This window comes from Hippopotamus amphibius, chromosome 8 (genome assembly GCF_030028045.1).
Source record: "Hippopotamus amphibius kiboko isolate mHipAmp2 chromosome 8, mHipAmp2.hap2, whole genome shotgun sequence".
Lineage (NCBI taxonomy): Eukaryota > Metazoa > Chordata > Mammalia > Artiodactyla > Hippopotamidae > Hippopotamus > Hippopotamus amphibius.
The window spans coordinates 90,460,798-90,465,789 of record NC_080193.1 but is presented as its reverse complement, the minus strand read 5'-3'; positions in this window follow the sequence as shown (position 1 = coordinate 90,465,789).

Sequence of the window (4,992 nt, the reverse complement as noted above, 5' to 3'; positions counted from 1 at the left end):
GTGACATGATGAGCGCTGTCTTGTTAATTTTATTATGAAAGTGTTCAAATACACACAAAAAAGAAAGTACCTCGCTTGTTTTGCTTTCTCTTTTGTTGTTGTTGCCACCGACGAAAGCTTTGTTTATTTGGTGTGTGCTTCCTCTGCCTGATGCCCCAGTGTCTCCATCTGCCTCGGAGCCCAGAAAGCAGCTCTCACCTGGTTTGTTTTCAGATTCTCCACATTGTCAGTCTCCTTGACTGACTTTCCCCAGTCACATCTGGCAGGCTCTGAGGCCAGGACGGGCGCCTGGGAGGCTTCAGGCATCTGGCTGGACGAGCAGGAGCCTGCCGTGCCTATCCCAGCGGACACGTCCCTGGGCAGAGGACTGGCTGTCTCCTGAGGGCTGGAGCCTGGAGTGGGCACGGGGAGAGGGTCGCTGGCATCATACATGCCATCCACCGTCGGCTGCTGTTGGGAAGCATCATCGGCCTGCTGCTTGGTAACCCGCACCCAGCAAGGATTTGGAAGGTGTGAAACGAGGAGTAGGAGAGAGAAACGGAAAGAACCAGCTGCCTGCAGCCTGGATGATGCTGGCTCTGGCCAGCTTTGCCTGCAGCTACTTTGGTCACACACAGAGCTGGACCAGCAGGAGGCCCTCGGTGCCTCTCAGCCAGGCTTCTCTCGAGTGTGTGCTGGCAGCAAAACCTCATGATCTCTGGGAGCTCCCGAGGTTTCTCTAGAAAATCTCTGGTCTGCAGGCCCATGGCCAAAGTGAACTTGGGGAGGCCACTCCTGGAATCCAACCTGAGAGCCTCCTTCCTGCCACTGCCCTCCCTTAGATCAGCAAGTAAACTCTCAATTGCAAACTTCCTGGCTCTCAAACTTTCCTTATCACAGAACCGTAGAAACACAGAACCTTGGAAGCCCTTGAAATCCTCTGCTCCACAACCCCGCAGGGCAGCCCCTCCTCCAAAACAAAATTCTCGGGAAAGATGGTAGGAATCCCTCCAACTACAAGGCACCTACTTTCTAAAAAGCTTTCAGTCATTGTTCTCAATAGCCACCTAAATGTTCCACTCTGTAGATGTACCATGTTTCTTAAACTACACAGATATGAGTTTATTCTTCTTATTAAAATGCAAGCAACATGAACAGAGAGAAAGTTCCTCCTCACATTCCAGAACGTCACCGTCTCCCAGAGGTAAAGAGCTCTAATCAGTTTGGTGGTACCATCCATATTCTTTCAGAGTATGGCATTTTTAAATTGAAATGTGGCTGTAGAACACAGGGAACTCGATTTCACTTCGCTGTATGATAGAAACTAACACAACTTTGTAAAACAACTATACCCCAATAAAAAAATAATTAAAAAATTGAAATGTGGGTGGGGTTCTTTTTTGGTTCTTCTACACATATATGATCATTGTGCGTCTTACCCTACAGGTGATGTTTTTTATTTAACAACATGACTTTGAGATCCATCCCTGTTGATCCTTCCGGGTCTATGACATTCTCTCTGATGCGAGTGGTATCCCACAGTTTCCGTCTCTCACACGTCATCACTCCCATGTTGACAGACATTGAGGTTTGTTTCCAATTTGCTTCATTATTACAGTGATACAGCTCTGATCCTCATTTCCCAAGCTCTTTGAGAAGGCAGCATCTGCCACTGTCTCTCTAGGAGAGTTCCAAAGAAATAGAACTCCTGGGTTGAAGGGTATGTGCACTTTACCCTTAATAGAATACTACCAAATGGCCCTCCAAAATAGCACAGTAATTTATCCACCTACCTACAGGGTGGGGCAGGTGCCCCTCGCTGGCCTAACCAGCATCCCTTCTCATATCCTTTTCCCTTGGTGCATTCCACAGCAGGAGCTGAGAATATAAATAATCACTTTTCCAGCCCTCCTGAAGCTAAGGGTGGCTCTGTGACACATTTCTGGCCAAAAAAAAAAAAAAAGATACACACGAAAGCATGTAGGAGTAGAAATGTGATTCTGGGAAAGATTTTGCTTTTCCCGACATGAAGGATGTGACGGGGTCACCCCTTCTTTCTTTCCTGCTTTGAGCTATCATAGTCCACTTGAGACTCTGAGGTTACAGCCCCGGTGACGAGTCAACAGGCTAAGGATGCCTGAGCAGAAAGACAGAAAGAGCCTGGGTCGCCAGTGGCATTGCTGAGCAGCTGGATAGATGCCGGCAGCCACTTACTCTGGATGTCTCACTGTAGAAGAAAAATAAAGCCTCAATTGTTTCAGCTCCTGCTAGCTTGCTGTCTGTTCCTTGCAGCTGAATGAAAACCAAACAAGACAGAGCATTGGTGCCAGGTATCCATTTTTGCTTTCACTTAACCTTGCTTTTTATACGCTATGGTAATGGTACAACTTTCCTATTACTCTGTTGAGCAATAAAATGATAGAAGAAGTAATTTATTCACTGCCTACTTTATATGCATTATTTCTGATACGAGAAAGATCCTGAGAGGCAAATTGATTACCTTTATTTTAAAGAGGAAGAAACCAGGGACCAGAAAACCAAAAGTGACTTGCCCACAGAGGAGTAGTGGCTGCTTCCATAGGTCTCCATACATAAAGTCAGGAACCCAGGGTGGCTTACTTAATCCAATAGGAACAACAGCAGTAGCAGTAAGGTGGCATCTGTGTAGGGGGCCGTGCCATTTACATGGTCAGTGCCAGGGAGAACGGGAGACCCTTTGGCTGTGGCTGGTGGGTCAAGGTCTCACTCTCAGCTTTGCCTCTTACCTTCTGCTCTGAATCTTGGTACCTTGGCTTCTGTCCTGTGGCCTCATAACTGGATCCTGCTCATTCCTGTGCCTTTAAATTGGAGTTCTGATTAAGGTCTGTCTACTTGTCATTTTAGGTCCTGTCACTGTCTCCCCTGATGCAATCTTAAGAAAAATTTTAAAAGATATTGTTTAAAAGAACACTCTTTTCATGTATGCCTGTGCATATTACCTACCTTCGATAACCTTGAACAGATTCATGAAAATAATTAGGGGAGAATAATAGTTGCAAATGCTTCCAACGTGCCAACTTGGGCCCCAAACCAACAGGAAAGTGGAGGGCAGCCCATCCCAGTGCTCTTGGTCCCCAACCCGTGTACCATGGATTTCATCCAAAGTTCTGTCATGGGGTGTATGAAAATCTCTGTATTCATGATGGATATTTTTGGTTGCAAGAAACATGTCAATATATCCAGCTTAGATTAATGCAAGCAAAAATAGAAATTATTGGCAAATGTGCTGAGATATCCGCTACCAGAGAAACTGGCTCAATCAAGGATCTGGGAGAGAATCAGCACCATCTCTCTCCTGCTTTTTCTCTTTGCATGTCTCTACTTGACCTTATTCTGATAGATAGGTGCTTTCTACCTGGCAGAGAATGGGGTCTTTCATTTTCCTTGACTCCCAGCTAGCAGCCATGGTGGAAGGAAATGGGGTTTCCCAGTAGCTCTGATAGGAAAACACCAGGGAGGACTTGGATTAGTTTTGGTCACATGTCCATTTCTGAACCCAATCCCTGTGGACAGAGAAATAAGATACTTTGGTCATGCGGGCCTAGGTCACAGTCCCAGCCCTAGCTGGAGTGGTTTTAGGGACTCAACCCTCCCAAAAGCACATGGTATGGGTTCCCCATGGGAAAGAATGTTTCTGTGTACTAGATAAACAAAAGCAACAGGTGTGCACCAAGATGATTTGAGGAGCTGTGGATGACATGAGATAATGCTTCAGCCTTGAGGCTTTCGTGGGAGGGACTAGGGCTTACAGGAATGTCACCATGAGTCACTAGGCAGGTGTGGGCTTAGCATGCTGAGGGTGGTGGCAGCATTTTTACATCCCTTCTTTGAAGAGATACCGCAGCCTGTGTTGGAGGGTGTGGAGGGTCCCCCTCTCAACAAGACACCCCTTGGAATGGCCACTGGCTGAGGCAGAAGAGGTGCTATCCCATATCCAACCTCTAGACAAAGAGGCTGTTCAGACCAAGTGACATGACAGAGCTCAGAGGGCCTGAGAGAGATGAACTTTTTCCTGCCTCTCGACACCTGTTACCTGGGTATCTTGGTTCTCCTAAGGAAATCCAAAGAGCTGGTCAGTCAGGAGGCCTGGATGCAGCGTCACTTTTTAGTGACAAATGTCACTCATTTGTCATTCACTCTATTTCTGTATATGTGTCTGTGTATCAAATGCACACACACAGTTGTGATCTTCTTGGCTCAAAAAACTCGACAGCCCTGCACCTGTTTGATGATTAAAATTCCACCCCTTACAGAGTTCCTCCTCTTGCTTAGGAATGATCCCCTCTTAAAAATGCTAATTCTGCAGGAAAGGGAATAGGCTCAACTTCCTAGTTTTCAGTTAGTAAGAGGAATCTTGTCAGCCACTTTCACGAGAACCGCTTTTGGTAAGAAGTCCTGAGCCTCTTGCTAAAGTCTATTAACCAGACAGTGAGATCCTTGAAGGCGGTTATATCTGCTTCTTAGTTGAGACACCCACCCGGCAAGAACCTTCCACATAATAGTTTCTCACTGCCGGGTTTTACATGAATAATCTTCAAATGACTTCAAAATTCCCGGTAAAATTATATTATACACAACTGTTAGTGGTAATACTTTGGGTTAGAGGCAGACTTAGGAGGAGGAACTTTGTCCAACATTTGGGCTTAACCTAGAGTCACAATAAAGAGACGGCAGTAAGATAGAGAACAGAAACTGTTCAAGAGATTCTGGAAATTCGAGTAGGAAGTGAATGGAAAAAATTTTAGTGTCTGAATTATTAAAAACCCTGATGAGGGCATCAAGCTTCCCATAGCATGAAGGATGGAGAGGTTTCAGCAGACCTCAGGTAACTTCAAGGGGCAGGTGACGCAGATGGTGTCCGGGTACATCCAGCTGTGTAGGGCTCATTCACTCTTCTGCAATGCCTCTTGAATCGGGATAAACCTTTTAAATGGATTTTCACTTTTCTGAGAGGCAGTATAATGTAGGGGCGAA